At 38.5% G+C, this 25208-nt stretch overlaps 1 protein-coding gene and 1 non-coding gene across 2 annotated transcripts in view; one reads left to right on the forward strand and one right to left on the reverse strand.

Moving 5' to 3' along the window:
- Window positions 1-25208, reverse strand: part of LRMDA (leucine rich melanocyte differentiation associated) — a 1137335-nt gene that overhangs the window by 282827 nt on the left and 829300 nt on the right. The gene's annotated exons all lie outside the window — the stretch shown is intronic.
- LOC115936078 (U6 spliceosomal RNA) lies at window positions 21675-21776 on the forward strand. The gene has a single exon (XR_004071662.3). It is a non-coding gene; the product is annotated as a U6 spliceosomal RNA (small nuclear RNA).

A 25208-nucleotide genomic window follows, 5' to 3' on the forward strand; every position in this document is an offset into this window, starting at 1 on the left:
CTATGAAATTGTTTAATCTCATCAAGCTCTGCTTTCACAGCAAGCCATAAATCACAAAGTCTTTGTTATCATAGACCTCCACCAGCGCCTCTCTGGCAGGCTATGGATCGTGGGTATATATAATCTTGACTGCACAAACACTGGGGTCGACGCAGGCTGAAATACTTTCATAATAGCCACTGTGCAGCTGGTGGAACACAAGCCTATGATGGATATCTCATTTCCTACAGTCGGCATCTATTTCGAGCAAATTATTACCACATAAATTTCTTGTCAACAGAAACGGCCAATTAATTAAGTTAAAAATTTACTTGTGATCACATCTACAAACCAAATAGAACTGCAAGGCAATTTTCCAGTTACTGAATATACTGCAGGTCAGTTTAATGAATAATTTTTAACTTTGTCATAAACTCAAAGACAGGCTAATATCTCCAGAAACCTGAATGGAGACCAGCTGCCGACAGATTTACACAAAATATATTTATGTGGAATTTGATTGCTGACATCTGGGGACAGAAATAAACTTTCTATAATTACAGAGGCATCTTTGCCATATATATGCATTTCTTTCACCAAAAAATGCAAATCTGTCCCCAGAAAGGGTGTATTTACATTTTCAGGCAGGGCTACAATGGGGCTGGATGGTTCTTGGAAAAATCATTGCATTAAATTCCTGTGCTAGTGATGGGTTCATTATCATGCGGGAAGACAATAACGGGCCAAGACCTGTTTATCACTGCCCCCCACCTTCCTACACACAAAAAATCAGGATGCTTTCTCTCTTTGAGGTTGCAAGCCACTTGGCACATGTCCAATAGTGGAGGCAGCATTGGGAGGATTCAGGGGTCTGTCAGGTAAGGCAGATTGACACAGCTTCCCCTTAGGGTTATTATGCATATAAAATAGATCTACATGGAAATAAGGCCGGCAGAGGGCCCTTTTCATAATTCCTGCTTTAACCATGTCTCTTTGAACTGAAGAAAATTCATGGATGATGGGGGGGTTGGGGGAATGGTAGTTGTCCAGGCGAGTATAAAGGATGTGGATTTGGGGAACACATCAGATCTGACTGCTAACAGTGATTTACTCAATGAGCCACCTATTGGATATAGAATTAGGGTTTTCAATAGGGCCGTTATGTACCCCAGAAGTAGAGGGCACTCAAGGTCCTCTAAATTATAGTCCCAGTCTATCTTTAACAATTTCACTGTTCCCTACTCTCAACCTGTCACTGCCAAATGACCAAGCTAGACTACTTAATGTTCCTACCACGTGCCTTGGCTTTTGTACTTCTGTAACTTTGCTCCAACAAAGGACCTTTGAGGTCTGTTCCCATATACCTCCACTTTCCAGATTTTTATCTCCAAGATGACCTCCTTGGCTTTTCCTCAGCCTAGAAAAGACCGTTGCTCTTCAGCAAGACACTTCCTCCTACACAAAAATTGAGAGCCTGTCATTCTACCACGAGCAGAATGAGCAGCTGTGAGTTCACAGCCACTGAAGTGTTCAAGAAGATGCCAGACAACCATTTGGTGGGCTGTTGTAACGGGGACTCAATGTGTGTGGAGAGGTGGACTAAATAACTGCTAAAGCTTTTCATCCCTGGGATTATAATTTTTTAATCCTTAGCCTGTATATCAATAAGGCCACAAGCAATTCTACAATGGTTGCTTGTGCCCTTGTTGGTAAGCTTCCTGAAGGCAGGGATCATTTTACTCATATTTACACTTTTCTCAGCACACAGCCCAGTACCTTTTTTTTTAAGGCACATTCCCTAGAAAAGTTATTGAGGGCTGATTTTATGGAGGTTTTCTCATATTTGCAGCACTCAACTTCAGGTGGCATTTGATACACTACTGTACCATGATAATCAATATGAACAGCGCTGATGTGTGCTTATGATGTTTAGGGCACCTTGCTAGAAGTCTGAGAATTCTAGGAGGCAAATACATTCTCTCCCAGACTAATTTTAATTAAGGAAAAAAGTCACACAGTGAGCTCAAAGTATACCCCAAACAAACAGGGGCTGAATAAATGAATGATCAATGTGCAAAATACAAAATAATATAGAATATAAATGTTAAATCAAGGGTATCAATAATTTTCAGTATCAGGGTAGACAATGCAAAAACGTTTGTGTTTTAGAATCTGAAGGGTACAAAAAAGTGATTCCATATAATTCTTCACTCTGCTACTGTGGATACAAAATCCCCTACCCCAAGCTGAACCAGCTTGCTCAAGGTCACTAAAATGGAAGATGGCAAAAAGAGAATCATACCTAGCTGTGCTCAATACCTGCCCTTCATTCTTTCCATCACATCCACCAAACCCAACAAGGTTACTCCTATAAAGGCTAAGGATTAAATTGCTTTTCAGTTTTTCCTGGTTAATTTCATGTTCCTTGAATCAAAGTATAAATACCTCTTCTCTGGCTCAGGCCTTGGCTCTACGTGTCCCTGGATTATTTCTGATGACAAAATACATTTCAAAATTTTCTCCTTGACAATGATCTTAAATGTGAAGACATTGCCTAAACATCTAATTTCACCAGTCATCTACTCTGGATCCTTTCTGCCACACACACTCACTCACAAATAAGCATTAAATGCAGAGGTTGATTGGATTCAAATCTTAGCTCAACCCTTTATGAGTTATGGGAATTTAGGCTGGTTACTTCACTTCTCAGTGCCTCAGTCTCCTTGTCTATAAAATGGGACTACCTCACAGTGTTATGAGTATTACATTAGACAACACATGTAACATTTTAAAACAATGCCTATAAGAAGCATTTATTCTGAGATCAGGAGTTCAAGACCAGACTGGCCAACATGGTGAAACCCTGTCTCTACTAAAAATACAAAAAATTAGCTGGGTATGGTGGTGGGCACCTGTAATCCCAACTACTCAGGAGGCTGAGGCAGGAGAATCGCTTGAACCCGGGAGGTGGCGGTTGCAGTGAGCCAAGATCGTGCCATTGCACTCCAGCCTGGGCAACAAGAGCGAAACTCTATCTCAAAAAAAAAAAAAAAAAAAAAAAAGAAGCATTTGTTATTAGTTTTTAATCCTTAGCCCGTCTATACCACTTTTGGCATAGTAAATCTCATATTCTTATCCCATGCTGTGTAAACTTTATTTCTTTTCATTTGTCCTGTACTTGCCTTGTGAAGCTTCAAGGAAGAATTTATAAAAGAATAATGATGATGATGATGATAACAGATAACATTTTTGCCTGTATTATGTTCCAGGCACTGCTATAAACACTTTACATTCGTTATCAACAGCCTTAGGAGGCAAATATTCTTATTATCTCCAAATCACAGATGTGACCTAGAAAGGTTAAGTAACTTGTCCAAGGTCATACAGCTATAACTGGTCAAACTCTAAGTTCATGCTCTTAATCACTGCAATTTAGTGTTACTGTATTTGGTCAGCAATTCCTTATCATTTTATTTCTCTCATTTATAATATTATAGGTATTGCTCATGTCCTCCATCATACTCCATTTTTCCAGAACAGTCTGAGTCAGTCATTATTCCTATCCTCAAGGACCTTGCAGTTCAGACAAGGAAACAAAATAAATGTGGATATGAAAAGCATATCCACATAAGAAAAACAAACTTGTTCTAACCCATCCAACTCCATCATGCTTGTTTATTTCATTCTTCCTTGAAGCTTCTCTCTACCCAGCAACAATAGTTTTTGAGAGTGTATCTAATCATAGCACCAAATCACTATTTAAAGATGTTGGGCAAAGTAAAAGAATCTTTCAATAAAGTTCAATTAGCTTGTGAGTTCAAATATGAAACACACACTACTGTATTTCAGGAGGAGGGGAGAGGCCAGAGGAGGTTCCATAGCAGAGCTTTTGTGAAATTAGATTCAGGATTTCTATAAAAGAAAATGTTTTATTACAGAGACAATGAACAAGAAACATGGGGAATTACCTATATGCTGTCTGAGTGCTACTAACAAAGGCAGGTAATAGTGTGGGTGAGACACCGCTGACTGTCAGGTTATCTTGTTGAGGGTCACTGCTGCCGGAGTGTCAAGGTCGGGATAAGACAGTATAACAAAGCAGAAGCGAGGAACGCCTGCCTCCCTGGCTGATCCACTGACGATTAGCAGCATAGGGGACATGAGTGATGATAATATCACAGTTTCACATGCGTTGAGCACTTTATAGTTTATAAAGCACTTTCACAGTCATTATCTCATTGTATTTTTAAAGAATTTCTTATGGAAGATTCAGTAATGACCAAACCTGCCAAGGAACACTTCACTTTTCAGGGATACATTTTCCTGATTTGAGAAAAGCTATCTACTTTGAGTTGGGTAAACACATGAGCGCAGATTTAGAAACTGGAATTCAATGAAGGAGCCAGAAGACTCTAGGGTTAACTAGAGGTATAGTACAGCTCATCCCAGACAGTGCCAGAAATTATACAGGGAATCTGCAAAATCCGAAAAATTCTCATTAATGCATCCAAATCTAGAAAGAAGCAAACTTTATATAGGCATTCTCTTCTCCTTCTTCTGACTGAGTAATGGATTAAGTAACCACTGGGAAAAGCAAATGAAACACAGAAAACTAACAATTGGGTACACCCTCTAATGGGCATGAAAATTCCATGACGACCCAGTGAATTAGAGAAATCATCCAAAGCCCAAAAGTAAACCCTAATGAAGGTTTAACAGAATGTCAGATGAGAGAATTAAGTCTGGCTATTCCAATAAAGATCACATCCCTTCTCAGTTGAACTATTCTCCTCCCTACCCCATTTTCTCAAGCTACAGAACATGGATAAAACATGAAATACTTACTTCTCGAACTGCAACTTTGAGGGTAAAAGAAGCTCATATTATGAGAGCTGGGAAGATAATGAAGAAGCCATTCACACTGTATATTTCAGAGTTACTCAAACATGATCAGAGAGAAAACAAATAGCACAGCAAAAAATTCAGACTAACAACAAAACCAGGAAAAGGTGGACAGAAGCACATCATGCAAAAGACACAAAAAGGACCCAACAACTAAAGGAACACCAGAAAAAAAAAATCCAAATAGCTTTATGCTATAAAACAACTTAATAAGAACAAGACTTTAATAAAAGAGGGGCTCAGCTGAATGCAGTTTAATTGAATGTGAGCCTGCCTCTTGCATGAGAGGGTAAGCCCACTACCTCCTATCTCTTCCACTGATTACAACTAAACACTGCACAAAATACAAGGATACTGAGGATGGGGAAAAGTAAAACAAAAGCCAGTGGCTTATGGAGAAGCTACCCACCAAGAGGTGAATTTCTTGGTTTATTGTTCTTTTTTAATGTGGCTTTTCCCCAAATGCAGGCCCCAATCACAGAGTCGTCTGATACAGCAGTACTGTGGAAATCTCAAACTCTACTTTCTATTTCTATTTCAAATTTCTGGGCTGAAGAGCTGTGAAAAACAGCCCTTAAGGACTGGAAGGTGTGGAGGGAATCCCAGAGTGAGAGAGCTGGAGAAGGGGATACTCTAATTCTGTATATGAAACTACACAAGTTCCCAGCTCATCTCTGAGCTGTGCATTTGGATGTGCGGGACATATCCAAAGCAGATTAGCAAGGGCTCTGAAAACGGAATGAGGATCGTAAACCACCATCCAGGTTTCATACTAACTCTTGAGTGTACAGGCACAGACAGATCAAGATGAGGATGTCAAAGGCTTTGAAAACCGAACCAAGATTGGAACCCATGAAAGGCAAGACAGAACCTATAGTCTGAAAGAAATGAGGCTAATTCTTCATAAAACAAAAAAGTAAATATTAATATTCTTCACAGAGTTGTAATATATCCAATATTGAAGCAACATAATGTTCAAAATGCCCAGGATACAAGCCAAAAATTACTAAATATACAAATAAGTACTAGTCACATTTGTGTAAAAAAATAATCCACATACATGGCTCAGATGTTGGAATTAGCAAATAAACGCATCAAAGCACCTATTATAGCTGCATAGTCCATGAGATAAAGTTGAGCTTGCTTTAAATTAGTAGAAAAGTAGAAGCTCTCAGGAAAGATACAAAAGCTATAAAAAACTTAGAAATTTTAGATCTGAAAAATGCAGCATGTGAAACAAAAAATTCACTAGAGGCCAGGTGCAGTGGCTCATGTTTGTAATCCTGACACTTTGAGAGGCCAAGGTGGGAGGATCACTTGAGCCCAGGGGTTTGAGACCAGTCTGGACAACAGAGCAAGACCCCATCACTGCAAAAAAGAAAAAAAAATTAGCTGGACATAGTGGCACATGCTTGTAGACCCAGCTACTAGGGAGGCCAAGGCAGGAGGATCTTTAAGCCCAAGAGTTCAAGGCTACAGTTAGCCACGATTGCATCACTGCACTCCAGCCTGGGTGAACAGGAGACCCATTCTCAACAACAACAGCAACAACAGAAATACAGAATGAAAGAAAGACAGAATGAACAAAAGAATTAACAAAAGAAAGAAAGAGAGAGAAAGAAAGAGAGAGAGAGAAAGAAAGAAAGATAGATAGATAGATGATAGATAGATAGATAGATAGATAGATAGATAGATAGATAGATAGATAGATTCACTAGATTGTCTCAATAATAGAATGAAGATAACGGAGGAGAGATTTAGTGAACTTGAAGATACATAAAAATCAATTATCCAACCTGGAAAATAGGAAAACAATGATAATGAATACAGCCTCAAGGACCTGTGGAACAATATGAAAAGATCTAACATATATGTATATGGTGTTAATATAAAGAGAAGAGGAAGAGATTGTGAAGGAAAAGTATTTAAAGAAATACTGTGCAAAAACTCACCAAATCTACTGCAAAATTTTTTCATATATCCAAGAAGCTCAGCCAACTACAAATAGGATGAAACAAAAAACCAACACACACACAATTTAATGGATTTAAAAAGAAGACCTAAAGAAACAAAGACCAAAACAATATGGTTCAGAAGTAAAAAGCAATTTGGAAAGATCAAAGAGCAGAGGGGTCACACTAAAAATCAAATTACTGACAGAGCAACAGTTTGACATAATCACAGTGAATGCATATGAAAAATAAAATAAAATAATTAGATAATTTAAGACTCATAGGAAATAAAGACAGTAATATTTGTATGTGTACAATTAATGTGATGGAAAATATATTCAAACATATACTTAAAAAAGTCCCCAAAATGAAGAAAAAAATATAGCTCAAAAGAGTTTAGCAAGTTAAAAAAATGATACAAAGAATGAAGAACAATCAAATAAATCTTAATTAAGTTACTAAAATTCAGGGGAAAAAAATCTCTAGACAACCAGATGGAAGAAAAAAGAATCTCCTACAAGGAAGAAAAGTCAGTCTGACCTCATACTTATCCAGAATCACATTCAATACAAGGAAACAATGAAGAAATATTTCTATATATATGTAAATCATATATAGCCTAAAACTATTATACCCAACTAAAATATCATTCAAATATAAAAAGCATGGAACTTAAGAAATTCAGGCCTCATGAGCCCTTTTTGAAAAAGATAGAAGAAAGCCCAGCCAATTAGGGTTGGAGTAAGAATTCAGGAATGGAGAGCTATCATCCAAAGAACTTCCACTGAGCTCTGAGTTCACTTAAATATGGAGCCAATACTAAACGACTATGGAAAGCATTGTTATAGAGGAGAATGCAATTGTCATTAACAATATAATGATAACAATGTAACTAACAAAAATTGAGAGGTAGGGGAATGGTAGGGAAAGTTGTGATCTTCATCCTTCAGAGCAGAAAAGCAGTGAGTGATCCTGTGTAAAATTGACATATATGATTTTTGTAAAAACCGCTCCAATATCAAAACACATATACTCTCTTTTTCTACCATTACAGTGATTGTTGATCTAATTTTTATAAAAAGTAGAGATGTTCCATCATTCTTTTTTTGCCCTGATACATAGCAAAGCAGCTCTCACAAGAATAAAATACGTAACCTTTACCTTAGTGGTACTATGTTCTAACTAAACAAAATAACTAACTGACTAGAAAGAACACAGAAACATTTGGGTTTACCCAAATCAAGTTCTACTTGACTTTTCCAAGACACACACACAGATGCATACAATATCCACTTTTAATGCCTGGCCATGCATTACTAGTCTACAGAAATCATTGTATTCTTATTGACCTGCTCACTTTTTAAAACATCCCAGCTGGTTTTCAAATGAATATGCACAGATTGTGCCCCAGGCCCATTATAGCCAGATGATCCATATCTAATCTGATGGTAAAAACACGATTTTCGCAACTCATTTATTTAATTCTTCCAATTTATGTGCAGCAAGTTTAGATGGGATTAACTAAATGGAGGAAATATGGGCAAGTATACTTCTCTTCCTGGTCTATTTTAAGATCTTCATAAGATCTTAAAAGACTTGTTTAATAACTTATTCCAATATTTGGAACTGGTGATCCTGAAACAGTCTAGGATATACTATGAATGACTCAGATACTATTAAGATGGAATGGTTGGGATACCTGGGATACTAAGTGATGATGACAAATACCTTCAAATATCTTCAAATGTTTAGAAATATATATCCTGCTTTGTCTAAAAAAAAGTAAATCCTGCTCTGTATAAAAAAAGGTAGTATGTAAAAATCCATAAAAGAAAATAAAGATATTTGAAGACAATAAAACCATGACAATAATAGAAGTACTTGGATATTTCCTATATGGCAGGTACTCTGGTATGAACTCTACATGGATCATTTGACCTCATCCTGTAATATCCCCATTAGTTAATGCCCTTTTCATTCACCTGATCCAGGGATACTGGATGGGAAACATACTGGAGGACACAGGAGCCTGCCTCCACCTCCCTGCTTCTGGAGAGGGAACTACATGTCACCTCAACCCTATCCCCCATTTCAGAACATTTCTGGGCAGAATTTAGGCACCATTACTTTATGCCTAAATTGTATTTCTTTGGAGAGTACCATCAGGGAACCCTGTCACACATACTGGGTACATAATAGTACAAGTTATATGGAGGTATGGCAAAGTTTAGGAAAGTTACACATAAGCAATGAACAGATTAGATATCATACTATTTAAAAATAGTAAAAAAGGCAACATGATTTTAACAAACTCCGAATGAAATCGTTGGTGTCTAATGGTTACAACGATTCTTTAGCATCTATAATGCGATATTAGTAAGTATACAAGTCAGTTAAATATCAGTTTTTAAACTTTAAAGCCATTGGTTGTCAAGGTGTAAATACCCTAAATATTTACACAAAATTCAACAAAAGGAATCCAAGGATGCACCATTTTTAGATCTAATGGTAAATACTAGCCCAAAACACTACAGCTTTCCATGAAGCCAGATAAAAAAGTTTTGGTCTAGAAGGGATACATGTGGAGATGTTTACATTTGGGAACAGGGATATCATATATACAATCTATGTAGCACTGTCATAGAATTCCTCACTAAAAATTTTGCCCTAAGTGAGAGGATGCTCACCCCATGTATAGGTACATATGCAAGCCTACAAGAAAAAAAAATAAGTGGTTAGTCCTTGATATGGTTTGGCTCTGTGTCCCCACCCAAATCGCATCTTGAATCGTAATCCCCACATGTTGAAGGAGGGACCCGGTGGGAGGTGACTGGATCATGGGGGCAGTTTCCTCCATGCTGTTCTCATGATAGTGAGTGAGGTCTCATGAGAGTTGATGGATTTAAAAGTTTTTGGCAGTTCCCCCTTTGCTCTCTCTCCCTGCCATGTAAGTTGTGTCTCGCTTCTCCTTTGCCTTCCAGCGTGATTGTAAGTTTCCTCAGGCCTCCTCAGCCATGTGGAACTGTGAGTCAATTAAACCTCCTTTCTTTATAAATTACCCAGACTCAGGTAGTATCTTTATAGCAGTGTGAGAACAAACTAATACAGGCCTCCAGACCAGCTTTTCCAATGTATATTCTGGGGAATAGGCCTGCTCTGACAAAGGGTTCCTTGACTGAGTCTGTTTGGAAAATGCTGAGAAATTATTCTAGAATCTCAAAGCCCTCATGCTAATGTATCTTGTTAGTGCCTAAGAGGTAAACTGAATTTAATGCATTTTCCAAACCTTTGTGATGTCAGAAGCCATTCATGGTACGTATAAAAACATCTGACACAACCTGGGTCACTGTTTCTCCTCACAGACCATGGATTCCAGGTTCTATTGAAGAGCTGTAGAACTATCTGGAAACAAAGCAGCTCTTGAATGAGAACTGTGAGAGCAATGCCCCATACAAGTCCCATGTGGCATCAAGTCCATTGAGGAGGATTTAAATTTAGTTTACCAATGTGTCCATATATTAGTAGACAAATTGTAACCCTCTTCCCCCAGATAAGCCAACCTGGCCAAAAAATCCAAGGTGAATGGTGGAATGGGGGCATCTCTGTGATTGTCATTCAAGATTCCTGAGACCTTTACCTTTAATGAAGTCAGGTGGGAATAACATATGCTATCCTCCAGGAGAAGTACCATGGAAGACCAACAATCCCTCCCTATTCCTTCATGGATCTCTCACAGTGGGATAGTGGAGAGGGATGTAGCCCATACACATTTTAGCTTTTCTTACTGAGTGACTGCACACATAAATCAGGGCCCCTTCTTTCTCCCTGAACTAAGGTTCACTCTTTCATTCCCCAAGGCTGGACTCCAATTTTGGTATACTTTGAGTCTGCTTCTCTCCTATGGTCACAAGTATATGGAATTAATTCACAAGAAGGCGAGGGGAAGTAATTCAGATTTTTGGAACTACAAATGCAAAGATGCCAAACTATAAGTGAGATGGAGAAAGATAATAAGTCTTGGGGTAAAAGCAGCTTCTTATAATGCCACTTAGATCTTCTTTAGGTTCTGTAACATCCACATAATCATGTATATATCCACAGCTATGCAATGTCCAGGCCTGTTTTCTGTCACTGAACCTACATTTCTGGCCAAAATGAGATCATAGTTTGAGCTATAGGAAAACAATAAACAAGATGGATGAGGCTGAAAGAGAAAATGCAGATTTAATTATTTGCCATAGGGAGCATTCCTTTGTTACCAATCAAAGGACTGGAAAGTTGAAAAGTTCTGTTTCAATGAAAAAGCATGGATTATTTTTTTAGCATGGAAATTTTATAAGGCAGGAATTTTTTTTTTTCCAAGACAGGGTCTAACTCTGCTGCCCAGGCTGGAGTGCAGTGGCATGATCTTGACTTACTGCAACCTCTACCTCCCAGGCTCAAGGGATCCTCCCACCTCAGCCTCCCAAGTAGCTGGGATTACAGGTGCATGCCACCACACCCAGCTAATTTTTGTACTTTTTGTAGAAATGGAGTTTTGCCATGTGGCTCAGGCTGGCCTCGAACTCCTGAGTTAATGCAGTTCACCCACCTCGGCCTCCCAAAGTGCTGGGATTACAGGCATGAGCCGCCTAGCCAAGGTAGGAATTCTTGATTACATATGGATCTGTAGTAAAACTGTTCAAGAGGTCACTATAGATTTGGCCTGGGTAGCCTAGGGTTTAGCATTTAAGCAAAGGACAGGGGGAAAGAGATAGTTATTCTCTGTGATTATTTCTACTGTGCACTTATCAAATCAATAAAAATAATAATTGTTATTGATGGTGGCCTTACCACTGATTAAACAGGCCAATTTAATTGTTTCTGTGAAGTCACACAGCTCTTAAGTGTATATCATGGCGTCAGTAAAGAGCATGCAATTGCCCCCAGCTTTGTGGACAGGATGTGCACGGCATTGATTTAATTAAAGCTCTTAGATTGCAACCTGCACCCCTTCCTGAGCCCCTCTCGGCTGGAGACTTCCTCTGTTCTTTTTTAATGCTGCCCTGAGCTGGAACAAAGCAAGGTGCCCAGCAAGAAGCATTGGATTGCATCACAGAGAGGATTAAAATGCCCATTATGAGGTAAGACTCGAGTCAAAGCAGAAGGAAAAGAAGACAGGCTGTAAAAGAAAATGGGCTGCAGGCAGTAAAATATTGATTGAAAGAACTGAAAACACCACGGCATCCACACTCCCTGCCCTGCTCTGCACGCCTTGAGGTCTGCCAATCTCCTGACTTCATAATCTACTCTCTCTCTACAGCTAATAATGCTTCAGCCACTCTGGTCTTCCTCCTGGCTTTCCAACACAAGACACTGATTCCTGACTTGGGTCTTTACAGCTGCCTTTCCTCTAGCGAACCCTACGCTCTATACACCAGCTCCCAGCCATCTTCACATTTAGGTCTCAGCTCAAATGCCCAGTCTTCAGGGAAGCCTTTGTTGGCATCCTAGTGAAAATAACTCCCCTCCCCAACTGGACACTTTCCATTGCGTTGCTCTCATGCATTTTCTCTGAGACACCAATGTTAGAAAGTGCATGGTTTATTTCTTTACGTGTCTATTGTCTGACTACACGTATTAAAATATTAAATCCACAAGAGTAGGGACTGCGGGTCATCTTCACTGCTGTATTGATACCCAGTGTTCAGAACAGGGTGTGCACAGAATAGATGCTTTGTAAATACTGACGGGGAACAAAAAGGGGAGTGGCTTGAGTGAATGAGAAAAGGTGAGTGGCTTGAGTGAATGAGAAATGTACTAACATTCATCTCAAGATCTCTGCTTCCTGCCTACACCACATGGTGGTATTAGGTGATGTTAAAAACAGATATCAGACAATACAACATCTAGTCCTAGCCCTGTTGCTTACTAGCTATGTAATCTTGAGGAACTTAACCTCTCTGAACTTATTTCCACCTTTATAAGCAGGTTTACAAAAAGGCTTAATCTCATGGGGCTGTTGGAATTTTAAAATGCATGCAAAGGGCTTAGAATAATTCAGCTAGTAGTAAACGCTTAAGTAGTGTTGCTATTATTGTTGTTACTGCTATTATTAAATGTACCATATATCGTGAAAAGTATCAGGGACCAGGGAACTTTCAAATGGATGCTCTACCTTTTAAAAAATTCCTAATTTAACACAATTTTTTCATTCAAAACATACATACATATAGATATAGTATGTATCTATAGACATCCTCTTCCATCTCAATATATCATGTAGTCAGCAAGTTCAACAACTGGGCAACCCCATCTTCTATATGGACCAGCATATGTGCACTGTCTCTACCTGCACAGTCCAGCCTCCGTTCTGGCACAGTCACGAGTGGCCTTTATAAATAATTTTGGAGAAAGCAAAGTTCCCATTGTTGAAAGCTATGGAAGAGATTCTTAATTCAAACAGTATTAGGTGGTGGATGAGGCAAATTGGAGCATGTAAAATTTATTGGACATCATAAAAGGGAAGCAGGGATAGGGCCAAGGAGATGGGGGGTTCGATTACTGCTGAATTGCTGGCATAATCACCTGCAGCACATCACAGTGCGCCACTGGGGCTGGGAAGTACTCTCCCCAGATGATTGCTTTATGTCACCACGGATGCTACTGGCCCATCAATTACGACCCCGGGAGCAGCAAACCCCATCATAAGAAAGGGAGAAATGTAAATTTCAAAATAGATATATAAATATTCGGTGGCCCAGTGTTCCATTAGTCATTTATATTCCTGACTTTGGAATGCAAAAATGTAAATCCAGGGCCCTTCTGCAGTCAGAAGTCACCCAGGGTTCACATAATAATCTCTCTGACAAGGACTAAGCTGTGGCTGGCAATGAAACCTAGGGGGCCAATAAGCTCACTAAACATGCTCAGAGAAAACAAGGGAGAGATACACTCTCAATCTCAAATGGGGGTAGAGAGAGATTGACTGACACGTCAAACCTATCCCACAAAGTCAGAGATTTCCCTGATGCAATGGGGGCGTAAGGACAGAGCTGATTTACTCACTGACAAGCCTACATCCCTGTAAGCAGAATGCTCAGGAGCTCATTCTCAAGGTTCTGAAGGGCATGGCATTTTTTCTGATTTACTGCCATTGTATCGCTGTAAAAAATGGACACAGCACAGATGCCCACAGTTCTAAATGAAGGTAAGTGATGTCCTTGATGCAGGCTCTCCTAATGTCCTCCTTAAAAAGGAAATCATTAAGAGTTACATCAGATCGAGTTTGATCTAATATAAGAGGAGTGAGAGAAGTGAAAAGAGAGAGGTGTAAATACCATGAAACCAAAGAAATGGAAATCCCTCCAGTACAGCCCCATGGAGGGCAAGTGCAGAAGCACACACTAGCCCTGTCATTCCTGAATGTGGGAGAGAAGCAGGACATCCAGGAATGAGCAACAGGAAGAGATGATCTACTTCAACCTGCCTGAGACAGAGAGGAAACTAAGGCACAGAGGACTATGTGTCAAGATCACACAGCTGATTAGAAGCAGTTTTAGCCCAGACTTGAACCTACTAATTGACTCCCAGGGTTAGGGTTTGGGTTAGGGTTAACCTTGGCCTTCACACCAGGTTATATTTGTTACAATTCCTCTCCTCTTCATTTCTGTTCCATAGGGAATCTGGCACTCTAGTATGTTCTGACACACAGCCCACCTCTCAAGTTTGAGAATTAGAGAAGTTATTGACAGCCTATATGTGGCTGAGGTAGAAGATACATTTTAGGAGGTATACAGAACAAATATATGTAAATCATTTTAATAGCAATATGTAATATTACGTCAACCTATGGACTTCATGAACATTAATTAGGACAAAATAAGATAAATATTTAAGACATTTAAAAGTGAACTGATTTCAAGAAAAACACCGAATAAATAATAATGCAAGGGTCAATAGATTGGGTACCATTCTAGAAATATCCTCAACATGTTTTCCTAGTTGGTTGTGTCAAATGAGACATTTCACACAAAACTGGGGATTTTACTCACAAGATTGACAGCTATAGATGGAATCCACATCTTCATTCCAGAATATTATGTTTACAATGGAATATTATTCAGCCATCAAAAGGAATGTATTTCTGAAACAGGCTTCCACATAGATAAACCTTGTTTTCAAGGTTTATGTCTATAAGCTAGGCATAAAAGGACAGATATTGCATGATTCCACTTACATGAAGCAGACAGGCAAATTCATAGAGGCAGAAATAGAATAGAGGTTACCAGGGCTGGAAAGTGGAGAAATAGGGAGTTATTGCTTAATAATTATAGAGTTTCTATTGGAGTGATAAAAAAGGGTTTGGAAATAAATAGTTGTGATGGTCGCACAACACTTTGAATATCATTAATGCCACCGAATTTTATGCTTAAAAGTTTAAATGGTAAATTTTTTATATATATTTTTACCACAATTTAAAAAGTTATAGTGTAATATGTCAAAAATTGTTGAATTATATAATTTAAATGGGAAAACAATATAGTATGTGAATTATACCTCAAAATAGCTGTTTAAAAAAAACAAAAAAAATTACGTGCATAAAGTTAAGGATATTCTTGCTGAGAAAGGAAGCTGCATATGGTGACCTGTGGAAATTCATCTCAACTGTGGGAATGCCATTCTTTATCATGGCATCTGGTCTATCATGCCCCAAAGAGTCCCTATAGAAGGAGGCATGACTATCTTGGGTCTATCTAACGGAGGTTAGTTACAATTTGAATTTATCAGCACTCCTGATAATGTGTCCCTCCTGTATCATTTTCCCATAAGATCTACCTGGGAAACTCTAGCCTATATTAATTGGATCATCACCCAGAGATTGAATGTTCTCCGGAATCAAAACAAACTCAACTCCTGTTACAAGTCTAGTTTTTAAATTCTAACCTGTGAAATTTTGAAATTAAGTTTCAAATTGTCATCCATTCAATGTATGTAAATATACTAGGGCATTTCTCAAAAGTCATCAAAAATGCCACTTTGTAATAAATATAAAATTAGTAATAATCTAATTAACTCAAGGTCTAATATACTGAGTTATAAATAAAGATGCAGGATAGCCTAGTGTCATAGACATGGAATTTAGTAGACAGACCTAAGCTGAAGCCCCAGCTGTTCTACCTCCTCACTTTTCTTACTTCTCTGTACTTAGTTTCCTATTGTGAAAAATGGAGATAATGACTCTTTCCTCAAACAGGTATTGCAAGAACTAAATTAGGTAATATGATGAAGAGCACAATATTACTGCATATAGCAAATATTCTATAAGCAGTAGTTAAATATGTATTCATAAACACAAAAAAGCAACACAGGATCTAGAGAAAGAAGAGTTGATAAATAAGAAATTATCAGCCTTCCTCTAGCTGCTAACAGGTAATCCTGTCCTTGCAAAGGAGTATTCTATGGAGAAGCAGGTGTAAGTCTCCAGATTCTAACATTATAGGATGAAATGGCCTAGGAACATATCCAATTACCTTTATCACAAAAGAAGATGATTATTATTATACTACTAATACTAGTGTGAATATTGTGTACTTATTATATGCCAAGCATTTTCATACACACTTTTTTATTATCCTGGTTAATCCTCCCAACAACTCTATGAGGTAAGTACTCTTAGTATCTCATTTTCTAGATCAGTTAATCAAGGCTTAAAGAGGGTAAGTAACTGGTCTGAGATCATGTAGGGATTAAGGGTGATGGCCAGGATTCCAAACACAGGCTATTTGACTTGTAACCTTAACAGCTATGCAATCATCCATTCTCACTTAGAAATCTTGCAGATGATTAATTTACTTTGCCAGTTAGTCTAATACCAGGAAGGGAGGTCCCTAGAATGCAAATGTGAACAGTTTGGTGGTTTCCTGAACACTATCCCTCACCCAAATGGAAATAACATGTTAGTCTTTTGATTTGTAAATTAGTTTCTTAGACATGAACTAATAAGGTCATTTCTAACACATGGATGACTAGTAATTACATCAAACCAACACACATGGAAAGCTGAAGATCTGACTCTTCCCCAACAATAACCAATGTACAGTCACCTTGGAACTCAGCCCATAAGGGCCTGATGGGTCTTCTGTGACCATTCCCCCAGCACTCTCTTAAGTATAAACACTGGGCTCCATACCAAGCCTCCCCTGTGCTTGTTATAGACATCCAAAACTTCCTGACCATGTGGAAAGTGAGGAGCACTTCCTGAGAATGATCCTACTGTTGGAGAAGGGCACAGGACCCTGTGTCCTCCCAGGACAGAGAAGGCAGAATTCGGCTGCGCTGAGTGTGAGCACATGAAAAGAAGCAGCTCTATTAACCAGGGCTCAACCACTGAGCCCAATATTGATTGTGAAGTGCCTAGTTGCTGATGCTTGACAGATGACACTCAACTTTCAGCCTGGGTGGAAGAGCAATAATAAAAACATTGCCCTCAAAGAAAGAACTCCAAACCGTTATTCAACCTTTCTTTTGGAAATGCAAGGCTTTTCCTTAGAAACATGAATAAGGTACAGAGAACAGCTAAAGGAGGAGGAAAGACATAAACGGACCGGATCAACAATTTCCTGCTTCTGCCTCCTGCTGTTCATGCACTCAGTCACAGAGATTGCCCCTGTGCAGGCCCCAGAGGTCGTGGGGATCAAATATAAGTTTCGAAAGTTGAAGAGGGAGAATCCATTTCAAATAACTTAGAGGATAACTGTCACTGGAATTAATATGGTTGGAATGTTTAAAATTGCCATAGGTTCCTTCACTTTTGAAAGGTGTCAGGCGCCTGTCTTGAACGCTGAATGTCTGTCTGTGATACCTCAATGAAAGGTTGCACTATCACAGACAGTTTCAGGCTAAGGAAAGCTTATTTAATTTACTGAACTGCACATAGAAATTGGCAAAGATGAGTCCAAAAGGTTAAGCATGGGGCATGATTCTTATCTCTCTCCATTTCCCATAGTACTATAATGTCCCATTAAATTTTCCTTTCACAAAGGTGCCTGAAAATATGTTTTACATTTCTCCATGCGTACCTTTCTGTTTAGTACTCAGGACTCCTCTCCAAAAGAATTAAAACAGACGAGAGATGAGAAATAGAAATCTGCACCTCTCCTATGGGATAAAGCTGGAATTTAAGAGAGCAAAATCTGTAGTGCTGAATTGGGCAAACAGCATGAGAAGCAGCCAAGCTGACCAAAATACTCGCAGTGGACATGCCTTCAACTAAAATGACCATGCCACTTGCAAATGGAAAACACATTATTTCAATCTGCTTCCGTGTTTTTTTTTTTTTTTTTTTTTTTTTTTTTTTTGAGGCAGAGTCTTGCTGTGTTACACAGGTTGGAGTGTAGTGGTACAATCTCAGCTCACTGCAACCTCTGCCTCCTGGGTTCAAGAAATTCTCATGCCTCAGCCTCCCAAGTAGCTGGGACTACAGACTACAGGCATGTACCACCATGCCTGGCTAATTTTTTGCATTTTTGGTAGAGACAGGGTTTTGCTATGTTGGCCAGGCTGGTCTTGAACTCCTGGCCTCAAGTGATCTGCCAGTCTCGGCCTCCCAAAGTGTTGGGATTACAGGTGTGAGCCATCATGGCTGGCCTCAACCTGCTTCCTTTCAACATTAAAGGTAAATGAACATATTACTGCTAAAAGGGGGAATAAAAAGTAAATGAACTCAGATTCTCAGGTTTCCCTTAGAGTGAATGGAACCCTTCCAAATGGCAGTAGTTCCAAAGTTCAGCTCTTGCAAGATTACCTACGAATGAGTTATGATGACAGCAAATCCATCATTATTATGAAGGCAGAGTTTTAGATGGTTGAATAGAGCTTTCCATTCTTTTTTAACCTGTAGCAGAAGACATCAGAGTTGACAGAGGTTTTGCCACTATAACAGAGGAGGGCCTCTGGGTTACACTTTTATCCCTCTCAGGGTCACCTATCACCAAAATCAATTTCTTTCTTTGTTTCAATATTTATGCATGTTCAACATTTTACCCCTACATATTATTCTTGCTCCTACACAGTATTCTTCCACTTGAGCCTATGAGTGCTTTCTACATAGCAAGCACTATGCAAGACAGTAGGGATCCAAGAATGAACAAGCTCCCATCCCTGCCTGGGCTTATAGTCCAAGGGGACAAAACTTTGTAATTACGTGAGATGAGTTATGTAGAAGCTTGAGTAATGTGCTATGGAGAAATATCTTATTGAGTCTAAAAGGCAAAAAAGATAAAGTAACCATCATGCAAACCTGGAAACAATGCCTCAGTAGAATCATCACCAAATTAAAATAGCACATCAACTCCATTTTTCAAACTGGAGAGTTATTTTCTATTTTGATTTTTCTTTGAATTTCATATCGCTGTAAACTGATAAAAAATTTTTGCAAAAGCATAAGAAAGAGAGAGAATGAGATAAACTGATAATCTTTTTTTAAAAAAAAAACTTTATTAGAAGTTCCTTTTGTGGTCCCAGATTATAATAAAGCACATTGAAACACTTCATCAGAAACAAGTTTGCCTTGGAATCAACTCCCTAGAGATAAAAAGGTGACCCAAGAGGTACCTTCCAAAGTAAAGATCAATCATTTAATGTTTGGAATGTATCCTTCTAAAAATAGCATTTGAATTTTTTTTCAATTTGAAAATGAGATTATAAACAACTATAAAGAAGACTTTCCCCAAAATGCTAATGTTAACAACATTGCAAAGTTCTATGAAAATGATTCTATTTCATTATGAGAAAAATTATGCTAGGGCACATAACATATATATTCTGTAAAGAAAATGGTTAGCAAGGGCTTAAGAAAGGGCAAATGGCTGGTAACAATCAGACACAGCAGCAATCAGGCACAGGCCAGAGCCAGCTGTGGAAACAGTGTCACAAGTCACCCTGGCCAGCATGACTTCCCCTGGTAAGCTTGCTGGAAAGCATGAATTTGTCAAGAGGGTTCGCTTTGGGGAAAAAAACAGGGGCCAGCAGAACCTCAAAACTAAAGGCCATGGATTTGGAAGCTTGGGAAAGAATCTGTACAGGAGAAGTTAGTGCCCATTCCCCAAACCTAGGGCTAAATAAGTTGCAGAGGAAAGATGTTGAATAACCCAGGACCAATCAGAGAAGATGTAGGTGCCGAACACATATATGCCAGAGAGTTATTTGAGATCAGTTACCCTAATCTTTCACTTGACAGAAGATGAAGCTGAGACCCAGAAATGGGAAAAGACTCATAAACTTCACACAGTGCCGGAGCCAGAACCTAAACCTGAATGCCAAGTGACTGTACTTTCCATCACCCCACTTTGTTCTTTTCACGGAGAATCATTCAGAAAATAAAGCATGTTGATGAGAAGCGGGTGCATGAGTGGAGCAGGCTGGGAGTATGAGGCTAGCATGAGTGAACACTGGTGGTAAAGATTTCAATCACTGAGAACCCAGGTGATTCCTGATTTTAGGTTATATGCATTTGAAGGCTTTTGGTTTACTTTAAGAAATGGAGTCTCACGTTGTTGTCCAGGCTGAAGTACAGTGGCATGCACATAGCTTGAACCCCTAGGCTCAAGTGATTCTCCCACCTCCACCTCCTAGGTAGCTGGGACTACCAGTGCATACCACCACATCTGACTAATTTATTATTATTATTATTTTTTAGAGATGGGGTCTTGTTGTGTTGCCCAGGGTGGCCTTGAATTCCTAACCTCAAGAGATCCTCCCACCTCAGCCATTCAAGTAGCTGGGATTACATGAGGCTTGTTTTCTAATTTTATTGCCAACAATTTTCTTCCCCACTAATATTTTTCCTTCTCCAACAACTCCATAAACTTATCAAGATTGCTCAAATGTCATTCTAAATTTGTTTTTTAGTCATAATCCACCTATTGTGCACATGTGGCACATCAATGAGTTTATATGATGGGTTCATCCTGCAGAAATGTTATCTACCTTTATAAGTATGTATATAAAAATGTTTGCACATATGACTTTCAAAAAATATGTAAAGCAAATATTTAAAGTTCAACTTGCAGACTCATTATTGAAGGTATGTGTGTTGCTTTTCAAGGCTTATGAGAAGTGAGTTTAAATAACAATAAACCTAAGTAGAAAAGCCTAAATCTAGTTATCTCCTTGATACTATGACCTAAGCACAAGAGGGTAGTCAAAGGCTCTTTTATTTTTGCATGCCCAGCATTAATTCACTGTTCATTTTGTAACAACCAGGGTGTCATTTTTTTTTTAGAACCAGTGCCTTCCACCTTTCATTTCATATGATTCTGATGGACATGAGCCCAGTTCCTGGTACGAGGTGTGGGTCTGACCCAGGTGATTAGTTCAGATTGAAACGCAAGCCAGCCGGGCGCGGTACATCACGCCTGTAATCCCAGCACTCTGGGAGGCCGAGGCAGGCAGATCACGAGGTCAGGAGATGGAGACCATTCTGGCTAATATGGTGAAACCCCATCTCTACTAAAAAATACAGAAAAAAAAAATTATCCGGGCGTGGTGGCAGGCACCTGTAGTCCCAGCTACTTGGGAGGCTGAGGCAGGAGAACAGCGTGAACCCAGGAGGCGGAGTTTGCAGTTAGCTGAGATCACACCACTGCATTCCAGCCTGGGCAACAGAGCGAGACTCCATCTCAAAAAAAAAAAAAAAAGAAAAGAAAAGAAACGCAAGTCAATCCAGCCAATAAAAGTCAGTCTTGAAATTTTGTCTTGAACTATTGGAAAGAGCTCTCTTTCCAGTAGGGTTGCTAAGCTGGCAAGAAGTAATCCATTTGCTGATAATGGCCATCTTATCAAAATTTATTTCTTAAAAATGCTCACTTCAGTGGTACCTATACTCAAATTATAATGATACACAGAAGATTAGCATGTCCCCTGCACAAGGATGGCATATGAATTTGTGTAGTTCATATATTTCAGAGAAGGAAAAGGGTGCAGAAAACATAGTTAATAAAGTAATAGCTGAAAACTTTCCAAGTCTTGGGAGAAAGATAGACATCCAGATCCAGGAAGATCAAGGAACTCCAAATAGAGTCACCCCAAACAGGTTCTCTTGGAGGCACATTATACTCAAATTGTCAAAAGTCAAAGTCAAAGATTGAATCCTAAAAACAGCAAGAGAAAAGCATCAAGTCACATATAAGGGAACTCTCATTACATTAATAATGGGTTTCTCCGCAGAAACCTTATAGGCCAAGAGAGAATGGGATGACATATTCAAAGTAGTAAAAGAAAAAAAAAATGTCAGCCAAGAATATTATACCTAGCAAAGCTATCCTTTAGAAATTAAGAAGAAAGAAAATCTTTTTCAGACAAGCTAAAACTAAGTGGATTCATCACCACTAGATTGGCCTTACAAGAAATGCTCAAGGAAGCCTTACATCTGGAAAATCATCATCATCATCATGAAAACATGCAAAAAATGGCTATAAAACTCACTGGTAGGGACAATACACAAGGAAGAAAGAGAAAAGAAGCAAGGCAATACACAAAAGAAGAAGAGAAACCTATCACTACAAGGAACATCTAAGTCCAAAATTAAATAATAAGAGAGGAAGTAAAGAACAAAATATACCAAACAACCAGGAAACAACGAATAAAATGACAAGAGTAAGTCCTCACCTATCAGTAATAACCTTGTATGTAAATGGATTAAATTCTCCAATTAAAAAACATAGACAGGATGAATGGGTTTAAAAAAAAAAGATCCAATTATATGCTGTTGACAAGAAACTCACCTCACATGTAAAGACATATATAGACTTGAACTGAAGGGATGGAAAAAGATATCCCACACAAAGAGAAACCAAAAGCAAGCATAAGTAGCTACACTTATATCAGACAAAACAGACTTCAGGTAAAAAGCTCTAAAAAGAGATAAAGAAGGATATTATATGATAACAAAGGGATCAATTAAGCAAGAGAATATAAGAACTGTAAATATATATGCACCCAACACCAGAACACTGATATATACATACATATATATATATATATATATATATGTAACAAATATTATTAGATCTAAAGGGAGAGATAGACCCCAATACAATACTAGTTGGGGACTTCAACACCTTACTCTCAGCATTGGACAGATCATCTAGAAAGAAAATCAACAAAGAAATGTTGGAATTAAACTGCACCAAAGACCAAATGGACTCAACAGACATGTAGGTAACATTTCACCCAACAGCTACAGAATACACATTATTATCAGCAGATGCAACATTCTCCAGGATAGACCATATGTTACACCACAAAACAAGTCTCAACAAATTTTGATAAGTCAAAATTATATCAAGCATCTTCTCAGATGACAATAGAATAGAACTAGAAGTCAATAACAAAAGGAATGCTGGAAACTGTACGAATATATGGAAATTAAACAACATACTCCTGAACAACCAATGAGTGAAGGAAAAAATTAAGAATGAAAATAGGCAAATGATCTAAACAGACATTGCTCAAAAGAAGACATACGAATGGCCAAGAAATATATTTTCAAATACCCAGCATCACTAATCATCAAGCAAACATAAATCAAAACACCAATGAGATATCATCTCACCCCAGTTAGAATGGCCATTATCAAAAAGAAAAAAAATAACAAATGTTGGTGAGGATAGAGAAAAAAAGGAACTCTTTACACTGTTGGTGGGAATGTAAATTTGTACAGCCACTATGGAGAACAGTATCGAGGTTCCTTAAAAACTACAAATAAAACTACCATATAATCCAGAAATCCTTCTACTAAGAATGTATATAAAGGAAAGGAAATCATCATATCAAAAAGACATCTGCACTCCCATATTTATTGCAGCACTATTCACAATAGCCAAGATATGGACTCAGCCTAGGTATCCAACAACGGAATAGTAGATAAAGAAAATGTGATATATATACACACAATGGAATATCACTCAGCCATAAAAATAAATTAAATCCTGTCATTCACAGCAACATGGATAAAACTGGAGGATATTATGTTAAGCGAAATAAGTCAGGAACAGAACTAACTAAACACCACATGTTCTCACTCATATTGTGGAAGCTAAAAAAAGATGATCTCATAGAAATGAAAAGTGGAAGAGATGATACAAGAGGCTGGGAAGGGTAAAGCAAAGAGAGGGTTAGGGAGATTTGTTAAAGGATGAAAAATTACAGCCAGATAAGAGGAATAATTTCTCATGTTAAAAAAAATTGTAGGATGATTACAGTTAACAATAATATATTATATCATTCCAAGTAGCTAGAAGAAGGATATTGAATGTTCCCAACATAAAGAAATGAAAAATGTTTGAGATGAGGGATATGCTAATTGCACTGATCAGATCATGCAATACATTATATGTATTGAAACATCACTAGGTATCCCATAAATATGTACAAGTATTATATGCCAAGTAAAAAAAATACATTTAATTTAAAAAGGCTGCATGAACTACATAAAAAAGTAGAACTGAGACGAAGTATGAAGATGGAAATTACTGCCAATGTTACTTGAATACCTGGAGATAACACAACCCTTATGGGTAGGTGGTAGATTATTCACAAAAAAGGCTGCAAAAATTTCTTTTACCTCTATACCTACTTCCCTGGGCAATGTAACCTTACTGCTTTTCCATCAAGAGGTAGAGTCTGGTTCTCCACCCCTCGTATGTGGACTTGGCCATGTAACAAGTTTTGTCCAATGAGTCATTAACAAATGTTATACAAGGAAATGCCTAAAAGGTACTTGAGCATGGAGTTTTCCTTCTCCTGTTAAGGGAACCTTTCTCCCACCAGGTAACATGCCCAGGCTAGCTTTCTGGAAGAAGAGAGATCACATGGAAAGCTATTCCAGCCATCTCAACTGAGCCCCAGACATGTGAGGCCATTTGTGACCATCCAGCCCCAACCAAGTCAGTCCAGATAAGAAGCACCCAGCCAACCCACAGGACTGTGACCTTATATATAACTCTTATTTTAAGCCATTAAATTTCGAGGTGGTTTGTTGCAAGATAAAAGGAAATTGATAAAGTATTAAATTACATATTTTTTCAGCAATTTGAATTGTTTTATCATCTGTAACCAAAATAAAAATAAAAATACCCAGTGCTGGCCAGGTGTGGTGGCTCACACCTGTAATCCCAGCACTTTGGGAGGCTGAGGTAGGTGGATCACCTGAGGTCAGGAGTTCGAGACCAGCCTGGCCAACATGGTGAAACCCCGTCTCTACTAAAAATACAAAAATTAGCCAGGTGTGGTGGTGGGTGCCTGTAATCCCAGCTACTCAGGAGGCTGAGGCAGGAGAATTGCTTAAACCTGGGAGCCAGAGGTTGCAGTGAGCTGAGATCATGCCATTGCACT

This window comes from Gorilla gorilla, chromosome 8, assembly GCF_029281585.2.
Source record: "Gorilla gorilla gorilla isolate KB3781 chromosome 8, NHGRI_mGorGor1-v2.1_pri, whole genome shotgun sequence".
Lineage (NCBI taxonomy): Eukaryota > Metazoa > Chordata > Mammalia > Primates > Hominidae > Gorilla > Gorilla gorilla.